We start from the raw sequence: 22399 nt of genomic DNA on the forward strand, positions 1-22399 counted from the left end.
ACTGGCGGCAGCTTGCTTTTGCTAGCTTAGAAGAGGCTAAAGCAACTCAGCGGCTGGGGCATGAGTAGATTAGCATGGCTGTGAGTGAAGAAAATCGCTCTGGCTCTTCACCTAGTCCTTTTCTTGTTAGCTTGGGGCTGCTTTTGTTGTGTTTTATAGGGAGTTATGTTGCCTAAGGCAGGTGGACACATTCAGTGGTGAGGCCTGCGGCTGTGCTGAGCCCCTGGCAGGGAGGTGGCTAATCTATTAATTAGATGAAAGCATTTTAGTCTTTTTTTTTTTTTTTCCCTAAAGTGTAAAGAACTAGCTTTCTAATAATTACAGCTCCTTGAATGTCTAGGACCATCCTCCTGTATACCTACACGTCTGTAGGCTTTGAAAATGGGTTTTCCACCTGCAATGCACATTTCCAGATATATGGATCTGCTGATCTATGCCTGCATGGCTCATGGTCTGATCTGGGTTAGGTGTCTGGAATCAGATAAAGGAAAGACAGGCTGCATGATATAAGTAAAGGAGAGGGAGAAGCTAATATTTTTATTGAAAGCGTCTCTCCAGTGATCCACCTGAGTGAGCTGGAGGTGTTACTGCGCGTGGTGCTCCCCCAAGGGACCGCCGACCTTCAGCCGTCATCCAGAGAGCCAGCGGTGCGCAGGTTCTAGAAAGCATTTCAGTATGTAGGAGGAAACCCACATCTTGTTGAAATTTGCATTATGTCATTTTACATGTGGTTATGTCTTGTGCCTAGTGATGCAACGTAACCCAGCGTAACCCCACTTGACTTCACGCAACAGGAGTGTCTCTTGTGCCATTCGCCACAGAGCCGAGCTGTGGAAGGAGGTGTCTGGGGCTTGGAAATGGATCTTTAATGGGGCATTTAGGAGTGGATACCCAATATGTTTACTTTAAAAAAAAAAAAAAAAAAAATTGTAAAAAAAGCATGGTGTAAATCAAAATGTCTTTTCAAACTATACAAGATTCTTAAAGTCTTTCTTTAATTAAGGTATTCCCTGTGCAGAATGAAGTCAGTAACTACATTTTTTTTTTCTCCTTTATCTTCATATCTAATTTGTGTCTGGTGACAGAAAATGGGGTTAAATTATCCAACATAAGCGTGCTGATACCATTAACAAACATTACAGGAAAAAATACCAAACAATAATAATAAGACAGTCCTTTCATCATTTTTTATTTCGTATTTTTTGGGTGTCTGGTGCCACTATAATGCCTGATAACAGCAAATGTAGGCAGCCGGGAAGGAAAGCGCACGCTCACCTTGCATTTCCCCCCGCATACATAGGCACACTTCAAACGTAAGGGAAAAGGCCATCACGGCCTCGCATGCGTTACCCTGCTGCAGCCCCTGCGACGCCGCTGCCACAGTCGATAGCGTGTATTTAAAAAAAAAAAAAAGATACTGGCTTCGGAACGGGGAACCTTTGCACAGCCGCCCGGCTCCCGGCCGCCGATCTGCCTGGGGGCTCCTGCCGGCTGACCGCGCTGGGAGCTGGGGCCGGCTCCGCGCCTCGGGCAGGACGAGCGCTGAGCGTGGCCCCCCGGGGGCTCCTCATCCCCGCCCGGGGAGCGTGCCTAAGCGGGCGCCCCTGCGTCGGACCCTGCCCTCGGGGTGCCGTCGGCCGCGGTGGTGCTCCTTCCCCGCCTCGCCGCCGGCTTTCCCCGCGACCTTTAAACGCGAAAGGTCGCGGCGCCTGGGTGGGAAGCACGCCCGCGCGTCCCCCGGGCTCGGCGGCGGCTGCGAGCGCCAGAGACACTGATAAATAAATAAATTAAAAATTAGAATAGCTTCTGATTATAAGGGACAACTCCATGTGAATCTTAATTACTGTAATTGGTTCTCAGTTACTATGGTGATGGGTGGGCGCTCCAGAGATGCCTTTGATGGGCGATAGATGTTTACTCGTACGCGAATCGTCACTGTTGGAGTGCAGCAGCCCCGTCAAAAAATCAACATTTACCCGTAACTTGTACCTAGTGCTAGAAGACACACCGCCTGTTGACAACCGCTGCAAATAAGCAAATGTTCAAGCTGCTATTTATTGCTGTAGGGAGAAACTCTGCGATGGCTCCGCCGGTGCAGCCGTCCCCTCCCCAAGGGCGGCCGGTGCTTGGGCCGGCAGGCACCGTGCTTCCTGGGAAAACGCTGCCCGAGCATGTGAATGCCAGGGTGCTGGGAGTAATTAACTGGCATCAGCATGAGCAATTAACCAGCTGATCTAGATGAGATTTTATTTTGCTCTGCCTTAAGAGCTACCCCCAATTCCTGCTCCGGAAACAAGGAGTTGGCGGCTGGGGAAGGCTCCCGGGCGGCGGGCTCGGCCCCGGATCGCCGCCTCCCTCAGGGTTTATTTTCGGAGGAACCATGCTCAGGTATTCATGCTGATGGGGAGCACGGCGGGGGGCTGGCGGATGTGGGTGACTCTTCAAGCATTTGAAGCTTTCTACATTGAAATTACAATTTTGGGGCTAAATGGGGAAGTTATCAAGCAGCAGAACTTAAAATTGTTCGTTTTCAGAAGTGAGGATTTCAGTGCCTGACCCTTCGTTCCCTCGCTCCACTCCTCTAAGGCAGAGGATGAACCCACAATATTACTTTTAAGCAAAACGAAGTTTCTAATGAAAAGCAGACAGAACGGCAGGGTTGTTACGGTTAGAATAATTCCCTACGCAGTTCAACAGCAGACAAGCCCCTGTGTGGCTTTTATGTCTCCGCAGCCCGTGACAAGTCTTGGAGCAAAGCCGAACGACTTTGGTGCGCTCGAGGAAAGCCGGTGTTCCTCCCGAGCTAAACTGCGGCTAATCGGGTGAGGCCGGACGCCGCTGCCCCTTCGAAGGCAGCCACGGGCGCTTCGCTGCGGCGCCTCGCCGAGCCGGCGCCGCCGGCCTCCGGGGCCCGCGCTGGCCTCGCCGGCGGCACCGGAGCTGTTGGGTTGCGCTATGGCCGCGCGGCGCCATAAATGCCTACCGGGCAGGCGCGTCCCACCCCTGACGTCCAGGACTACACGTGCTGCCTGGGGGGGCTGTTACCCCGGCCCCTGGGCCGGCCTGGGGCAAACCATCCCTCGCCGTCGCGGCGTCGAGCCCCGCGGAACCGCTCCCCCCGCTCCCTTTTCCCCCCGACTCTGGCCAGCCAGGAGAACTCGAGGCATGTGCCCGGGCTAATAGTAGTCACAGCAACTGTAATTGTCTTGTTCTCAAGGCCCCAAGTTTAGCGAAGGCCCTGGGAGGGCTGGCTCGGGCGGCGTGGCTCGGCGCCGGCGCAGCCCGCCGCTCCCTGCGCGGCGTTTGGGGCGTGTCACGGTTTCGTGAGCCTTCGGTTGCCGCACTTTGGGGCTGCGGTGGCACAACAGGCAGCACGAAAGCACCAGCCTGAGCAGTTTCCCTCCCAAAGAGTTTTTTTTTTAATTGTTCTTTCTTGTCAAGCTTCTAAGACTGAAATTAGAGTGTGGGGACAAAAGATCGGGGTGGTTTGAAGGCACGCAGCAGGCTTATTTTCATTTTTTTTCTGCAGGGAGAATGACAGTGGTGGTAGAGAACAGGAAAAAGTTCTGACCAAGGCCTATGGTATAACCGGGAGTTTAAATCCTACATAACCTGTGAAACAAAAATCACAACCATATACGTTTATTGCTGGATGGCAAGTTTTTATGTAAATAAGAATAGATGTAGATAGCAGTTATGGAGGGTAAAGGCATTCTTATTATTCATAGATAAACCCAGCTGCAGCGGGGATGTGCCTGTCCCCGGTATCCGCCGACCACCTTGTTTCTATTTTTGTTTATGAGCCGCAGGGAGGAAGCTTGACAACACAAAAGCATGTGGTTTTCCACGGTTCTTGCACTGAGTATTAAAAATGAAGATTAAAAGAAGGAATTCAGTAATGCATTTCACTCTGAAAGCTTCTTAACCTTGCTGAGCTGTGCAGGGATCTCCCGAGTCGTGGTTGGGCTGGCACGAACGTTGTGTCAAAAATCCACCAGAATAAGGACCTTTATTTCTTCTAGAAACTGCACTTATGAGAAAAGTGACAGTCTCCTTTTTCTTTCTTTTGCTTTCTAACAGTGACAATAAATCTCAGCTTTTAGGGGGTTTTTCCCTTTCCAGACCCCGACACGGCTCCGGCAATCCCCCCTGAAGCTGGGTGCAGCCGCTGCCGGCGGCTGGCGCTTGGGCGCTGGTGGAGGGAGCAGAGTTCACCTGCACAGCCCGTGTTTGCCTTCACGGAGGAGCCTGAACGAGAAATACCTCTCGCTTCACCATTTAGAAGTTTATTCCAAAGGCTAAACTCCGTAATTGCCACCCCCCCACCCCCCCCGCAGCACCCCGGCCCCCCGTCACGCTCCTGTTTTGACAGCCGAAGGTATCGATGCGCAGCATCCGCTGGGAGAGTGGGGAAGGGCTCGTGCAGCCCGTGCCGCGGGATTGCGGGAGTTAACGCCACAAATCACGAACCGCAGCACAAAAGATATTAAGGGGGGGAGAAAAAAAAAAAACCCAACCCACCCAACCCCACTAAATCAGCAGGCTGAGGGCAGGCGCGAGATGGGCGCCGCGGCCGCGCCGCTCCGCGGGTGCCGAAGCAAGTTGCTTTCAAAAATCCTGCGAACACAAGGAATGTGGTTCGGAGGGATTTGCAGTTATTGTCAGTATCTCTGCCACCTGTGCGTGTTTCTATACATCATAGGCGTGTGTATAGAGACATTTGTGTGTTTGCCATTTGTACGTAGCAGGAAAGAGGCATTACTGTTGCTATTGCTGGAATTCTGCTTTTAACCAGACGTCGCATTAGAGAGATGTTCACCCACAATTGAAACAGAATTGTGAATTCATTCAAATTTAATTGTGAGTTTTGTTTTGTTTTCTTGAATGAAATAATTGAACTTAGTCCCTGGTTATTATTATTATAGGGCCGGGAAAGGATGATTATAGAGGCAGCACCAGAAAACAAAGCTGCCATTACGTGTTTAATCCACTCGAGGAAAAGGGTTCTCAGACTTACTGAACTGGTCTTGTTGCTCTTTTAAAAGGACTCAGTTTTTTTAAAAATAGATATGCCAGTTAATTTGATTTATAATATGGAGCGTTAATGGAACAGAATCATAAAAATACCCCGCTCGCAGTGCACACAGTGCGTGCTGTTGCACTGTCGTCTTCTCTTTAATTAGCGTAGAACTGCTGGACGATTGTAAGCACTAACAACCTCCGCTAAAAATCAAATGCACTTTGTCCTGCACAGCATTAGCATCTAAATAAAAGTTTTTCTTTAAGATGGTCACTGATACACAGAAAGAAAAGAACCCTCTGATTTATTTCCACACCCCCCCCCCCATTTTTATTTTATTTCCAGAACAACGACTGCCAGAATATAGCAAGCAATGTTTTAAGGGGTGGGGTGGGGGGGAATCCTGGCTGTAAATGTGCACAATATTCCACATTATATACATGTCATTTCTGAGCACTGTTGGAACGATGCAGTGTCAAATCTGTATGACAGATTGAGGTGAAAGCTGGGAAGAGAGAGCCTGTGAAGAAACAGCCCTGACTGAGTCAGGCACCCTATAGAATTTATCCTGCAGGCTATAAGTAACCGGTTTCATCACATAAAAGGCGGAGTGGAAGAGGGATAATTGTCTTCTAATTTGGGGCTGGTCTAACGATGCCATCTAGCGCTGCCGGCCCCCAGGGACGGCCGGGACCCCCTGCCCTGTCCCCCCACGCAGGGCGTTGGCTTGCCCGTGCCCCACTTGGCATGGGGGGCTCTGCCCTGCGCCCCCCAAAAAAGGGCAGTGTCAGGGCTGGGCCCTGGCTGTGCTTCTCTGAGGTGGAAAGGAAAAAGAAAAAAACCACACACCAAAAACTTTCCAAAGAACTGGTTTTTGGGGATGAGGTTCCCACTGTGACAAGCATATATTAGCGGTTCCTATTGAAATTTCCTGCCTTTATGGGTCAGTAGGTACCCTAAGCCGTTCCCTCGAATTAAGAGTCTCAAAAGAAAGCAAAACAATGGTTTAAGTGTAATTTGTGTGGAGGCTCGTACTTCTCCCCGAGCGCGCAGCGCTTGCACGTGAGCGCAGCTGATGCTTGTCAGAAGACTTATTTGGGGCTGGCAGGGAGGAATTGCGGTTGAGGAGGAGGAGGCTGGCAGTCCTAACTGCTGCGGTGCCTAGGAGCTGCATGGTGGTGGGCAGCTTTCTTCTATTTATATTTTTAATTATTAAAAAAAAATTGTTTAAATTTTCTGATTGCCCCTGGTTATTTTTTCTTTCCTCCCCTCAGTCGTACTGTCCAGCAGATAAAACATGCGGGCTTCACAGGCCTGGAAAGCAACTCCTGAATGACAGCCCTTGGGAGCCGCCAGGCTCCTGGTCCCTCCAGCGAGGAGGGCCGTTAGCACCCACCCTTCGCATCCCCTCGGGGGTCAGCGCCTCCCGGAGCGTGGCCCAAATGAGCCTGGGTGCAGACAGGCAGCCGGGGACCTCGGGCACCCAGAGGTGCCGGGGATGGCACTGGAGACATCGCTGCGTCGCACGTGTTATTCAGGAGGATTAAAAAAAAAAAAAAAAATTTTTGTTAAAGCGTGACGGCGTCCTCATCCCGAATTCTGGGCAAAAGCAGGCAGGCACTGGTCACACTTGTGAATTCTGGGCTTGGCCCGCGGTTGGTGCGGCGGATGGAGGCACTGCCGGCCGTGAGGGGTTTCGGTGCCCGTGCCGCCGAGCACGGCTGCTGCCGGCACCGACCTGCCGCTGCCGGGGATCACGCGCGCGTTCCCCCTCGCGGTGCCGCAGGCGCCGGGGAGCAGGATTGCACCCCTCCGGGCACCCCTGCGCCATGCCGCTGCCGGGCCGCTGGCGCAGGACGCGGGGTCGTTGCTCTATCGGAAGGGAGCCCTGCAAACCCTGCCTTGCATTTGCCATGGAAATGAAAGGAAAAAATCTTCCCCGGGTGCGAGCAAGCGGTGCGCATCCACAGCCCAGTGACTTTTCCCTTTGCTGTTTTTTAAAATGATTTTTTAATAACAACAACAGCCGATAACTAGGGCTGCTAAACCACGGTGACGTAGCGTGCCCTCTCATCCAGCGCAGACGCACCCGCGGCCAGGAGGAAGGCTCTCCTGGCATCGCAGGCAGCCCCCCCCCATACTCTGGGTCACGCTTTGGGAACTGAGCTGTGGCTGGGCTGCGCTTCCAGTACATGGGCTTGGTGGAAAACCCGAGCTTTCATTCATTTCTTTAAATTTAGGTTTTTTTGAAAGTTACGTGAACAAATAGCATGGGGTTTTGGGTTTTATTTTGTGCTGTGGGGTTTTTTTGTTTGGTTTTTCCCTAAGTCTGTAGCATCTGAAGCAATTGTGTGGGCAAGGCTGAAATACATCATTCATCTCAAGAAGGCTTTTACATCCAAACACTTTTCCACATGGAACAAAGAAAGTTATTTGCTTTTTTATTGGTGCCAGGGCCTTTCCCCAAGGCCCCATGCTGCCACGGGGCCGGGCGTTTCGGGCTGCGCCGCGGCCCCACGCGCGGGACCTGGGAAACACGGCTGCAGCCATGGATGCGCCGAGTGATGCGGGGGGCAGAACAGGGCAGCTTGGGGGGGTCCTGGGAAATCTGCTGGGGTTTTGTCAGAAAGAGGCAACAAAAGCCAGCAAGTCCCCACGAGATGTTTTGATTTCATCCAGATAGCATTTTTCTGTTTGGAAAAATGTTCCATTAAAAAAAAAAATCCTGATTAGTTCTATAAGTACTAACAGTTCACGCGCTGCCGTTGAGCTCTTCCAGTGAATATCCTGCAAATCATCTTTACAGAAGTGATGTGAATGCATCAAAACCTCCTCCAGCACGTTCTTCTGCAAAGCGGCACCAGCTGAGTACGTGGCAGTGTTATTTAAAAGAATATTCTTGGAAGGAATAAATCATAGGCTCTATTAATCCATCCTGAGGTCAGGGCGAGGACGCAGCCAGAGTGGTGTTTGTGAGGGCTACGGTGACTTCTTTTAGCCGTCTTGGAGGAGCTGGAAGCAGCTGAGAGTTTATATCATTATTATTTATTTTTTTATGAAGAACTCCAGAGGTACTGCTTCCTCAGACTGGTGGATGGATAAAATGATGCTTAGAAGTGCCCTTAGATTAATTAATGTAGCTATAACAACTTTATTAGAGAAACAGCGAGTGAAAGGCTGATATGTACCATTGCTTATCACAGAACACTTAAGCTACAGCTGTAATTGTTTATGTGAGCATCAGTCTTTCCTACAGGTTTGCACTTGGTTCAACTCTGCAGCTGTTTTGCAAACCAGAACCTTTACTTCTCTGCAATTTTTGTGTGGGGTTTGTTTTTTTTTTTATTCCTACTGTTAACTAACCCGGAGAAGGCTGACAAACGCTAACAGGTCTTCCCTCTTGCCAAATGCAATTCAGCAGCCTGTGGATCACAAATGTGTAGCCAGGTAGGTGCGAGTCTGTCCCCTAATGAACCCCAGACAAGCGGTGTTTATTCATCCGCTGTGTTCAGCACAAACCAGTTGCCATCCTTCAAGCCGACTGTCAGTAGGGTGGATCCAGGATGTGATTTCCTAGAAAATATTTAATCTTTTGCAGGAAAAATAATTTTGATTAAGTTTGACATTCAAGTAGATGAACTTGAATAGACGCAGAAAGCAAAGACACATTAAATACAGTGGTAGGGTTGTAGGCAGCAGGCCAGTAAAAATAACCCACCTATACGGTGCATATATTCACTCGGAGGTTACAGCGTCCTTACCAGACCTGATCAAAACTGTGGCTGAGAGGGGCTGAACACTCGCCAGCAACCTGGCAGAAAAACAGAAGTGGATAGACATAGTAACATGTGATATGTTTGATCTAAATCCATTTTATTAATAAATTAATATTTATGATCGGTGAGCGGCACTTGCGTTTCTTCTTTGTCAGTTCTCACCCCGCCGCAGCCACGTGTCATTCTTAATTTACTGATATCTGCATATTTTTAGAGCCTCAGTTTTTCTCCCCTTCGCACGCTATTTGTATTGGTGAGCAAGCGATTGATCCGCCTGGTGTCACAGGTTAGGAAGGTGGCACCGCGCTATCGTTACAGGCTGCAGCCCGCGGCTCCGCGGAATCGTGCGTGCACAGCGCTCGGAGAGTCCGGTCTTTAATGACTTTGTGTGCGAGCTGAGTGATTACTAGCGCTGGGTCCACGCTCACACAATATCCCTCGGCGTTAGGGCGTGCGCTGGTGAGCATTGCTGTGGGAACGGGCTCCGGAGCAGGCGGCATCTCGCTGCCTTTGTCCCAAGGTACCTGCCGGTCTGCGTAGCCATCTCCTCGTCGCCTTGAGCGTGCTCCCCGGCGGCACGTTGCTTCCTGCTCTCCTGCCTCGTCCGCTTTCACATGTGGTGTCACCTCCGTGGCCTCTCTGTCCCAGCCGTCCTGGCCAGCCCTCTTCCCTCTGCGGTATCTGGGGTCAGCAGGAGCCTTCATGGACCAGCTTTCATCAGGTGCTGGCTGCTTTTTTCTCACCGCATTTTCCAGCTTAACTACTTCTCAGGGTACTTCAGTGGCTGCTTTTAGGAGTTTACGGCCAACCGTTTGCCCGATGGGTCTCGGTCCCCGGAGTCTCACCCTCAGCTTTGTGCCCTCCATCCCACAGCGGGACCGCATGGGTCCGGAGGGGCCTGGGTTTCAGGCTGGTGGGATTTGACTGGGCATTGCGCAGCACAGGGACTGTCTCTTGTTGCAGAGGCGTCGAAGAAAAAGTGTTATTTAACTTTTCATAGCATCCAGTGCTTTTGCCCTATAATGATATTTCTTCATCGCCTGCATTTATTTTCGTCCAAACAACCCTGAAGGACAGCCGGGGGGCTGCGCCCGCAGCCCGGCCGGCCGCATTCCCGGTGCTGCAGCTCCATCTAGCACCCGGCCCGCGGAAGGTGCGCGGCCCCGGCACACGCGCGGGGCCACGCGTGGAGGGGAAGGAGGCGGGATGCGGGTCCCAGCGCATCCCCCACCGCCGGCCGGCCTTCCCCTTCCCCTCCCTGCGCTCCCAGCCAGTCCATCGCCCGCTTCTGGTCAACTACAAGTTGCTGTAATTAGTCCATAGCTCCTTTTTTTTTTTTCTTTTTTTTTTTTTTTTTTCCCTTCTCCCCTCAAGTTTATGGACGTTTTCTGAAACGTTTTCTGTGAGAAAGCTGTGCTGTATCGCACACTCGGGTAGGCGCGGGAACAAGCTGATGGACTTTTTTTTCCCCCCTAATGTTACAGATTTTTAAACTTTCTTCCAGACTGCAAAGAGAAATTAAAAAGCCCTTCTCGTCTACGTCAGCAACGCACAGGCAGCGGGTGTTGGCAGGGGCTGCGCAAGTCGTTACCACCGATGGCTTTTTTTGTAGCGATGCAATTAGCGTATTCAGCAGATCACTGCAACTTTTACATTCAGATATGTCTTACGCAAAGCTGTACCGGCTGCTGCTACTGTGCAGGAGTAGAAGGGCAGTTTAACCCCCTCCAGTCAATAGATGCTGGCGTTTTCCTCCGCCGGCTCCCGCTCCTTGGATCTTGCTCTGAACTTCTTTTGCTCGTTGGAATAAACATGTAAACAATCTGGTCTGTAAGACACCGAGAAACCTTCTATACGTTAAATAACGTAATTCAGTTTAAATATCAGTTCATTATCTGTTGCCTGGTAATATCTTTATCACTGGCAACTGATGGGAGCTGATTACGATGAGTTGCAGCTCACTTTTATTAATTGCAGTTGATTAACGGAGTTTGATATTGCAGATACCCTTTCTCCGCTGTGAGATTTTGCTGGTTTTCGGTGGCTCTGAATCCAAGGTACACGGGGAAATACCTCCCTCTAGTGCTAACGCCTGTATTTCTTTGTGGAATCAAACATACTGTCTTTGATAGCACACGGACTTTTTATTAAGTCTGATCTGGGAAACGCTGAGGTTGTTTTTGATGCTATCTTCTCAGGCTCGGATCTTACGTCCCTTCCTGAAATGGCTAATGCTACTTTGAAGTAAAATACCACGTACTTAAAAGGCCAAGGGCAATGAAGGGAATAGAGATGCAGAAAGGGAGACTTAGATAAGTTTAACATTGCGTGTCAAGGTATGAGAAATATAGGATGCCAAAGCAGATCCGGAGCGAGAAAATTGGTGTTCTGCTTCAGGTGATCTGAGTTACAATTTAAAGTTTTCCCAAACTAGTGACTTCTTTGAGAAACTTGGGGAACCGGCAGGGAGGAAACACAGAGCTTGCCCCAGAGTTTGCCCAGGCTCAGCCGGGAGCTGGTGGCACTGGGGGCTGGTGGGCTGCTGGCACCTCTACCCGCGGCAGCCGCCCAGGTGCCGCCGGGGCGGGTCGGTGGCCTCCAGCCCTCCCGGGAAGCAGGCAGCCGCTCCTCGGCGCGACGCGCGTGCCCCGGCCTCGCTCAGGTTTACGCCCAGTTCTTGCTTGAACAAAACCCTCAGACAATAACTAGTCCAGATCCAACTAATCCAGCCAGCCGGTTTGGGCTTACAAAAACCCTGCGAGGAAATCTGTGGGCGCCGTGTGTCTTAAATTTGAAATTGCTTACAAACTTTTGGTACGTTCATTAAAAATGTGCTAATATATGTGGGAGTTAGGAAAAAAAAAACCCACCAAAATGGGAAGGGGATGATTGTAGATGACTAGAACGACTGTTTCCTGCCATTAATTTCCAAAGTTATTTCTCATACGGTGTGAAAATGCTTGCTATGTTAGCACTCTAAGTTAAGTGTCTCAAATGTGCATTTAATTTGGATTTAATAACACCATTTTTCCTTATGAAAACTCAGTCAATTATTGAAAGCATTTCTTGAGGTTTAGCAATTATTTAAGAGGTGCATTTACAGTAAAGTAATTAACTCAAATGGCATGTTCATGGAAATAGTATATTTAAAACAAATTTAAATATTTGTTAGCTGAAGAAAATATTTTATACTACTATAATTTGATAATCTTCACATTCATTGTCTCTGAAACTTTTTAGTATCATTTAGCAACTTGATGGAGAATTTTAAGGAGCCTTGGGGAAAAGGCTCTTGGGGATATAATAACAATACATGCTTTTAAAGGTGATACAAGTAATACAGAAGTAGGAAAACAAATATGACTGGCTCCAACTATAACCAGCTGTCCCTGGCTTCATTCTAAATTGTCTTTTTTTCTTACAGAAAAAAAAAAAATCAATTAAATGAGAAAAGATGAAGGAAAGGTAGGGGAAAAAAGCCAGACAAATCTTGATAATTTGTTTTACAACTGTTTTGACACTCATGAGCAGATGATGACCTGTTCTCTGAATGGTCTTTTTCTTTTTTATCTTCTTTCTGCCATTGGCCCAGTGCTGAAGATAAGACCTGGGCCAGGCAGAGAAGTTGGTATGTTTTTCCAAAATGTCTGTGCCGTGGCAGTTCCCTCGGAGCCCCGTGGCTGGGAGCCCCGTCTGCATCGCTCCCCTCCCGCAGCGGCGGCGGCCACGGCTCGGCCGGGGCGAGGGCCCCGCGTTGGGTTGGCGTCACAAGGGTTTGGTAGCCGGGGGGCTGCAGGGGCGGCTTCTGCGAGAAGCTGCCAGAAGCTTCCCCCACGTCCGACAGATCCAGTGCCAGCGGCTCCAGGATGGACCCGCTGCCGGCCGAGGCCGAGCCCATCGGTGACGGTGGCAGCACCTCTGGGGAACAGGGTTAAGAAGAGGGAAAAATGGCAGCAGCAACTGCAGCCGGAGAGAGGAGTGAGGATGTGAGAGGAGCAGCCCCCAGCCCAGAGCAGGAGGGGCAGGAGCAGAGGGTCCCCGGCAGCCCCCGGGGAAGCCCCCGGGGAGGCCGGCTGTGCCCCTGCGGCCATGGAGCTCCACGGGGGAGCAGATCTGCACCCGCACCCGGGGAGGGCCCCACGCCGGGGCAGGGGGATGCCCGAAGGAGGCCGTGACCCCGTGGGCAGCCCGCGCTGGGGCCGGCTCCTGGCAGGGCCTGTGGCCCGTGGGAAGAGAGAGGAGCCCCGGCTGGAGCAGGTTTGCTGGCAGGACCTGGGATCCCGCAGGACCTGGACCCTGAAGGACGGCACCCGTGGGGGGACCCAGGCTGGAGCAGCTCATGGAGAACTGCAGCCCGTCGGAAGGATTCATGTTGGAGAAGTCCGTGGAGGACGGTCTCCCATGGGAGGGACCCCAGGCTGGAGCAGGGCAGAGGGTGAGGAGTCCTGCTCTGAGGAGGAAGGAGCGGCAGAGACCAGATGTGATGAACTGACCACAGCCCCCATTCCCCGTCCCCCTGTGCTGCTCAGGGGAGGAGGGAGAAAAATCGGGAGTGGAGTTGAGCCCGGGCAGAGGGAGAGGTGGGGAGAAGGTATTTTAAGATTTGGGTTTACTTCTTATTATCCTACTCTGATTTGATTGGTAATAAATTAAAGTAATTTCCCTAAGTCGAGTCTGTTTTGCCCATGAGGGTAATTGCTGAGTGATCTCTCCCCGTACTTATCTCGACCCACCAGCCTTTCGTTATGTTTTCCCTCCCCGTCCAGCTGAGGAGGGGAGCGACAGAGCGGCTCTGGGGGGCACTGGGTGCCCAGCCTGGGCCAACCCACCTTTTAAAAGGATTGTCATGGTTTAACCCCAGCTGGCAACTGAGCCCCACGCAGCCGCTCGCTTACTCCCCCGCAGTGGGACAGGGGAGAGAGTCAGAAGGGTAAAAGTGAGAAAACTTGTGGGTTGAGATAAAGACAGTGTAATAGCTAAAGCAAAAGCGGCTTGGGCAAGCAGAGCAGAACAAGGAATCCATTCCCCACTCCCCATGGGCAGGCAGGGGTTCAGCCGTCTCCAGGACAGCAGGGCTCCATCACGTGTAATGGTGATTTGGGAAGACAAACACCATCGCTCTGAATGTCCCCCCCTTCCTTCTTCCTCCAGCTCTCTACGCTGAGCATGATGCTGTGTGGTATGGAACGTCCCTTTGGTCAGTCGGGGTCAGCTGTCCCGGCTGTGTCCCCTCCCAACTTCTTCTGCACCCCCAGCCTGCCCGCTGGTGGGGTGAGGAGCAGGAAAGGCTTTGACTCCGTGTAAGCCCTGCTCAGCAGTAACGAAAACATCCCTGTGTTGTCAACGCTGTTTTCAGCACAAATCCAAAACAGCCCCGTACCAGCTACTATGAAGAAGTAATCAACCCTCCTCCAGCCAAAACGGGCACAAGCCCTCTGTTTATTTTCCTCTTTGGGGGTTCAACCTTTCTTTTTGTTTGCTCTGCACTGTAACGAGTCCTCCTGTATCCCTGCCGGGGCTCGGGCTCCTCCACACAGCTGCCTGCGTGGAGAGGGAGTGGGCAGAAGTGGTGCAGGAGGGCTGGATTTCTGGCGTAGTGCTTCCTGCGGTGAATTGCTGGGAGTCAGGAGACCCATCCTCTGACGTGGCCTCTCCTGGGTGGCCGAGCGGGAGGAGAATCAGGCTGTTTTGCTCTGCTTGGCGCTGGGGTGTTGCCACATCCCATCCTCCAGCCTTTGGGTCCCTCCTGGCTCAGTTCCTCTCATCTTCGACTTTCTCATCGTTTCATCACTGCATTGTTCCCCCCTGCCAGTCCCCCCGTCCCCTCCCCAGCCACCCCGGGCAGCGGGTTTACCTGCCCGCAGCACGGTCTAACCCTGGCACGGCGCCGGGCCGCTGGCTTGCCTGGTGGGCAATGTGAAGGGCTATGCTGGCTGCATGCTCCTGCCAGGAAGGCAAACAAAATATTACATTTTAATAATAATAATAATAAATAGATAGACCTGAGGCACAGGAAGAGCCATCTGCAAGAGGACAGCGTGCCCTGAACGAGGGGGAGGCTGTCTGTGGTAAAGCAGGCATGAAACGACCTATTAGGGAGATTAAAATAAACCTACTTCAGCACAATGGGTGTAGTTACATCATTACATTTATTGGGCTTTACGTTTATTATTAACATAGATATTTCTCATTACTGCCTGCAGACCTAAATTAATTTCTCTCTTATATCCTTTTAATTCTGGCATGCTCTTTCTTACAGTGTCTTCTGCTAATTTAAACCAAAGAAACTCTTACTCACAGCATTTAAAAAGGTGTCTGGGAAATCACCCCCAAAACTACTTCCATGGGCACGGGGAGGGATGATGAGCTTCGGTTCAACTTTTAAGGCAAGTCCCAAACTGCAGCTGAAACCGTCGTGGTCCAGCGGTGGGACTGGCCGCAGAATTCAGATGTGCATGTGTGGCGAGCAGATGAGGAAAATCAACGTTGCCTTGAGAAGGAGGGTTGGGACGTCACAGATGGCAGAAGTTGACTTTAAAGCATGAGGCGTCTGTGAAAACTGATTCCCAGGAGCTGTAGGATAAAGCGAGCCCTGGAACGAGGGCCCACAGGAGGCTGCCTATCAGAAAGTACAAAGGGTTTTAAATCAATAGGGTCTTGTGTTAAATGCAGATAAGCTGCAGCGCAGCCTGAGGTTGGACCTTGAGGGGACACGGCACCGAGGGAGCAGATGGGGTGCCGGGGGTGGCCGAGCCCACCGAACACGGCACGGCCAACAGTCTCCACCACCCCGAGCCTCCGGGGAGCCAGCTTCTCTCTGCTAAAGATGCAGCCGAACCGAACAGGCTTTGTCTGTGCTGTCAGCAACCCCGGGTGTATTTGGTGATTCCAAAGAGGAGGGATATCGATAAAATTCTTCAATATTCATCTCTAGTAGCGATAATACAGTGTTACAGGATACCTCAATGAACACACATCAGCTGTTCTTACGCTACCCCATGCACTGAGACTTAGCCCGAGTCAACCAGTGGGGTCAGCACATGGCTCAGCATCTTGGTTCTGCTGCCCATATTTTTTTTCTGCACAGGTTTTATAGAAAGAATCATGCTTTGGGGGTTATTACTGCTAGGAAGCTGATGAATTTGTTCAAATGTGCAGCGACCAATTGCAGAAGCAGCACAAGCAGAGTCCAGATGAGTTCCTCATCCCGTTTGAAGGTGCATTGGAAAACACCGAAGTATTCATCCAGGGTTGGGCAGCTGCACTTGTAATTCCCAGAAACTTGATCCCAATTGCACTTGTAATTCCCAGAACTTGATCCCAAAAGGCATTTTCCTTATGCCACGTACTTGAATGGTGTTTTGTGTTTGGCGAGCTTTCTTCTGCATGCTTGCAAAGCCGTGTTACCGGGGATCCAGCCCTGCTCTTGGCCTGGTGAGCATCTCCTGGCAGTCCTGCTGCCACCCGAAGAGAATTTTTTTTTTTTAATATTTGTTTGCAACACAGAACTTAAGACTTTTTTTTCTGAAACTTGGGTCTCACAGCGGAAATGTGTGTGGGTTTGGTTGGGATGAGTTGCACAGGAAATTCCCTCCTGGAGCCGGACAGCGTGGTTAGCTTTCTGGGAATGGGGTAGGTGCCATGAAATATCCTATGCGGTGGCACTGGAGCCCTCTGGGGCTGGCGATAACCCCAAGCCGCTGCTCGGGCACCCGAGAGATGGGCTTTCCAAAACGCTCGCTGCCCGTTGCGTGGCCCCAGGGTGCCGTGGCAGCCCCGCCAGCCCGGCCCCGCGCCGGCACATCTGCTGGCGCGCGCGGCTGGGAGGAGAAGGTGTTCGGGCAGGGCCGGGACCCCCGAGCTCCCTCGGGGAGATGTCAAAGCAGCCTCGGCTCCACCCGGCTCCCCTCGGCCGTGTGCCAGGGCAGCGTGCAGGCAGGGGCTGCTGCCCGCCACCACGCCTCTGCCTGCGGGCCAGGAGACCTTCCGAGGGGTGTCTGTCTGTCTGTCCCTCAGCTGCTGACGGGGCAGAGGCATTTCAGAGTGTCCCCCCATTGCAACCCACTAAGGGGAGCTCTAATCACAACAATAAACCCTGAGCTTGGGAAGATATATTATCATTATTACCATTATTATCATTAATTTTCCATATATTTGAATTTATATTTTGGTCTTTAGAGGACTGACCAGACTGTGTATATATTTGTAAAGCTAATTTTTCAAGAAATTTCGGGTTGTGGTTTTTTGTTTGGTTTGTTTTCCTTTCTCTCTTTTGGTGTAGGATTTAAAGGTGAGGCAGTTTTGGAGCTTTAAACTTTATCTGGACAATAAAGTGGCAAATCATGGGGATGATCCTGTCTGGGGCTCCCCAGAGCAGAAACAGCGTACAGGTCACATAGCTTTGCTCAAGAATATTTAGGCCATAACCCTGCAAAGGCAACCTCCGTGCGGTTTCCCATCCGCAGCCCGGAGGGAAAGGCGCCTGGTTGCGCTGCCGGAGGGGCTCCCAGCCGGGGTTACCCTCTCCTTGAAGCACTGGCCATAAAGCTCCCCTCCTCGCCCGGAACAAGAGCGTGCCTCCACCATTACGGGTCAGAAAGGTCTTTCCTTCTGGTGAAGTGGAAAGGCGCATCACTGCAGGTGTTCAAAAAACGTGTAGACGTGGCACTTTGGGACATGGTCCAGTGGGCACAGGGGTGTTGGGTTGATGGTTGGACTTGGTGATCTTAAAGCTTTTTTCCAACCTGAATGATTCTGTGATTCTGGCTTTGAGGTTTGGTTAAAGTGGGGTGTTTGTTTACACTTATTACACGTGGCATCTGGAACAAGCCGCAACTCAATGTCTGGTGTTAGAAACGTAAACAACTTCCTATGCAGTTTTGAGGTGACATTGAAAACTTTTCCAACACACTAAAAGTATGCGTAGGAAGACCTGGAGCGAAGTCTGGCTGTTCAGAAACTCTGTCTGACCACGAAGACGTGTGGGGTGTTTACAGAACACTGTTCTTCCCCCAGTGAGTGAGTAGAGTTATCGGTATGCATGGAAACGTTTTTTAAAAGGCTCAGCTTTTGACACCGGCTAAGGGTAACCGCTCTAGCACGCGAGCTGCCTGGAGATGGAAACACTGTGCTTTAGGGCTTTCGTTTTCACTCCGCACGGGTATTCCCAAAGAGCGATTTGGAAACAGTGCTGGTTTGGTACTGGCTTCACCTCGGGAATTTTTCAGAGGATGCTCCTGTGCAGTTCTGCTCCGCGCGCACACAACGGCACTGTGGCCCCTGCGCGCGGGCGCACGGAACCCGGCTGACGGCATCTCCCGCGGCTACCCTGGTACCTCCTCGGGAGCGAAGGGCCGGCCCTGGCAGCGCTCGGCTCTTGTGTTATTTCCTCCGCGCCAGCTGATGGCTGGGTGCTTTGGCTCACTAGCCGGGGGCAACGCGGTGCGGGCTCATACAAACTGGAAATTGGTTAGCCTGACGTCGAAGAGTAGGAAATCTGATTAAAATCAATGGAGGGCGGAAACTTGACGTAACGTTCCTCAAACATCGCTTTCTGCCGTCTTTTAGTTAAACTCTGCATCCAAGCACCCCGGCGTCGAGCTCCGGTACGTGCAGCCGTGCATTTGTAGCAGCGTTGTGCTGAGCTCGCCTGCCTTTTGCAGACCCTACACGCAGCACGTGTTCACTGAACGGCCGTACGTGGGGTTTGCGTTGACTTGCACCATCGTTTCTGTAAATCTTTGGTGCCGGTGCTTGTACTGGTTTGTAAAGCACTTGTTATGTCGCTGCCTTGAAAGGCTCGTCTCACCTGCAGCTTGCGGTGCCCGGCGCTGCGGGCTGCGTCGCTGCGGGCTGCCGCGCGGGGACGGCACCGCAGGCGAGGCACGCCGGCCCCGGCTCCTGCTGGGGGCCGCTCGGGCGGGCGACAGCGCGGGCCCGGCCGGCCGGTGGGCACCGACGTCAGGACAGCACAGCTTTCCTGCCAAAAAGCTCACTGAGGTTGGGAACGGAGAGATCCAAAGCCTCGTATTCCCCCAAAACCTCAAAATCCCCCTTGATACATCTGCTTGTCCCAAAGCAAAGGTACGAGCTCGTCACAGGTAGCCGCAAAAGGTGTGAAAGCAAAGAGCAAGGTCACCCCTTCGCAGCAGCGAGGAGAGGAGAAACCTGGGACGGCTGCTGGGGATGCCACAGGCTCAGCCTCTCGGCTCACCCGGTTAGAAGCTGAATTGCATCCCTGGTTATCTCCAGCTAGTTTTTAAATAATTAGCAGGCAAATCTGTGCATTGGTGGTTGAGAGAGAGATTAAGGGCACCGTATTGCCGTTAGTGCGGAGCCCTGGGGTTGCCTGCCAATATCTTCGTTAGTAACCAAGCCCAGGATTAACCTGTACTGCCACAGCCAGGCTCACAGGATGATGATTTACGGATTTGCTCTGAATGTAAGCAATTTCAGCAGCCTGTAAAATTACAGAACTTAACGTGTTTAGGAAAGGTTTCAGAAAATGGTCAGAAAAGCTAACTACGTAAAGCACATAAATTAGGATTAACACGGCATGTCAAGAGAATACCGTTTCAGAGCTTTCCCCTGGCTGGCGTTCGGCGGCACGTCCTCGTGGGGTGACTTCTGGCCGCTCACAAGGCTGGCGCAAGCGCCCATGTACCTAGCTGGATCTTAAAATGAATCGGGACCATGTGCAATAAATAGCAAACACTAAGTCACCCTGTGTTACGCCGCAGTCAGCAGTAGAGCCTGGTCTGAAGCCCTCCCGCCCGGGTTTGGGCTTCGTGGCAACCCAGGGCTGCCTAGACACATTTTTGTGTATAGACATGTGATAAATATAAAGGAAAGTATATTAAGGGTCCCGAATAAACTCGATTAGATTAAGAAATGCCACGCTAACGTTATCTGTGCAGCCGCTTGCACTTACAGGGCTTGGCACCGTCTGCAGTTACAGGCGCTCGTACCGCGGTCCTGCCGTCAGCTGGTGTTTGCCGCTCGGCACGGGGCGGCACGGGGTGAGTGGCCAGGTCCTTCACACGCAGGACGTCTTTCTGTCAGCGCCTGGCCAGCGTCGGGCGATCTCTCATGGCCTTCGGGTTACTGGGTGAAGGGGATGGGGTGTAAGAAAATGGCCCCTTTCTTGTAGAAACCCCCCCAGTTCGCACACCCTTTCCGGAGGGTCCGGTGTGGGCGCTGATCGCCAGGCAGGGCTGGTGCAGCCAGGGCTGGTGCAGGCAGGTCGCAGCCCCGGAGCTGTGGGGGAAAACAGAGCTGGAAGTTACTGTGCCAGCTCCGGGGGCTGGAAACCTGGTCGAGACCTCCTTGGCCCAATAAATATTATTAATGGTCATAGGTGAAAATGAAATTTGTTCTGGTGGAACAACTTAAAAATGGCATGTTCTTTCCTCTAGTCCAGAGTCTTTTCACATGCTGTAAAAATGTGTCATTTGTTTTACAGGGTGACATTTTATAAAAAGCAAGAAAGGTTTTTGTTCTCTGAGGACCAAATTTCCCTTTCAATTTTCCTTGGCTCCAGCTAAGTTTGGCCAAAACAAGGACTTCTCTTCTCACCAGGACCCGTCCAAGGGGTAGAAGTCACATTCAAACCCCTGCCTTACCCCAGGTAATACTTTTCTTTTAGGGCAAACTTTTAATTTTAAATTTTATAAATAGGAAAGTGGTTGTTCTCTTCAGTCTGTAGTGCTTCACCAGCAGTCGGCAAAAATGGAACTCAGGACAGCAAGAACAGTTGGGTCTGTCTCCTCAGCCCCGGAGCACCACATTGCTAGTGTGGGCAAAACCATCATCCCAAACCACAAGTTTTCCACTTGAAGTGCCTTGTATCTAAGGATATGGTTTGGCTCTGGAGTACTTGAATTATCCTGCGTTAAAGATGGATTTTTATTTCCTTAATTTTGATGGGGATTGCACCAAGCTCTGCAGAGGCCGGAGTTGCCCTCTTGCATCTTCTGCATTTTCTGGTAACTCACTGGTAATTAAGCCTTATCTAAACTGCTCAAGAGCAGTTCTCAAAATTATTTGCAGGGCATCACATGCTTCCTCACGGGCTATTTTTGCCGCTGTTATCTGTGCACCAGCAGTTTCCCGCTCCGTGCGCGGCCCGTAGCCGGGGTGGCGGCAGACGTGTGGCAGGCGGCCCCGAGGCCACCGCAGACCCAGCTGGGGACGGGGGCACGGCAGCCGCGCCGAGGGGACGGGAGCTGGGGAATTCAACGGGCAGCCCAGGACGCTCCCCAAAAGCCCGGCAGGAGCGGTGCCAGTTGGGGTGTAGCCCGCCAGCTCTCGCAGTAGGGCTAAGGAAGGAGATTTTAGGTCGTCGAGGCCATTTCTTCCATGCAGGAGCTGTGTCCACATCCCGATGTGGGAACAGCCGCCTGAGAGCGGTGAGCCTCAGCCACGACTTCACTTTCCCTAATCCGTCGTGACCTCCCAAGTGACTTTTGCAAAGCAATTTTATGCCGAATAGCGTCGTTACCTTTCCTGTCCCGAAGCCGTGCCTCCACAGGCAGCGCTCAGCCTGGCAGAGGGGCTGCTCCGGCTCTCGGTCCCGGTCCCCCCCGGGGACCCGCAGGGCAGGGTGCTGGGGGGACAGCATGTCCCTCTCACCCACCCCACTGCACACATCAGCCCCTTCACCCCCGAAATGCCGTGCTTCCCCTTAGGCAGCTGCTCTTGCCTCTGAGGTTATACTAAGGTTGCTCAGTTTGTTGAAAACTACTTTTAGTTAAAGTGTTGATCTATAGTAAGGAAAAAAATACCCCGGAGAGCAGTTGCCCAGTTAATTGTACAACTCCATCCAAACTTGCCTACCCAAGGGTACATCCCCATCCCGCTGCAATTCAGAGCAATTTGCGATGGAAAAGTAGCGGAAGGCAGCTTCCCAAAGACATTTGCGGTGGTTTGGAAGCGCCTGTGGAAGCCGGGACAAGCCGATGGAGCGTCAGAGTCCTCTCCCGTTCAGCAGGAAGGACTTATGGCCATCCCTCTGCCCGAGGGCGAGGAGGGAAGGCAGAGCCAGCAGCTCAACCCAGACCTCCCGACCAGCACTTTTTCACCTAAACCCCAAATGCTGGAATTCAAGTACATTTTGCAGTGTTGTAGTTTGCCAGATACAGTTTTCCTATAGTGAGTATTAAGAATATTCTTAATATTGATGAATTTCATCTGACTGCAACTAAAATAACATTTCAAATGTGTTATATATAGACTTTTTTTTTAGTTAGTAGCTGCCTAGAGCAGTGGTTTCACGGGGGCTGGTGGAAGGATGCTGGAGCATTTGGACCGTAACCACAAGCTCCCCATTGGCGCCCGTGTCGACGCGTTCACCAAAGGCCACCCCGGCAGAGCACCATGCCCCTGCGATGGCCAAGCCGGCGGGGGAGGCTCTGAGCCGGCTTTGGGCTGCGTTTGCCAGAGGGCACGAGCCAGCCTTCCTGGTGGGATGAACACCACAGGGCCCAGGAGCCATGCTTCAGTCGCTGCAGAAAGGCCGTTTAAATAGTCAGTTTTCTGGGAAGGACAAAAGGGGCAGCAGCACTTCATCTCTATTTATGGTGCCACAAATCCATGGCAGATGGCA

This window comes from Phaethon aethereus (genome assembly GCF_964289735.1).
Source record: "Phaethon aethereus genome assembly, chromosome: 6".
In the NCBI taxonomy this organism is placed as follows: domain Eukaryota; kingdom Metazoa; phylum Chordata; class Aves; order Phaethontiformes; family Phaethontidae; genus Phaethon; species Phaethon aethereus.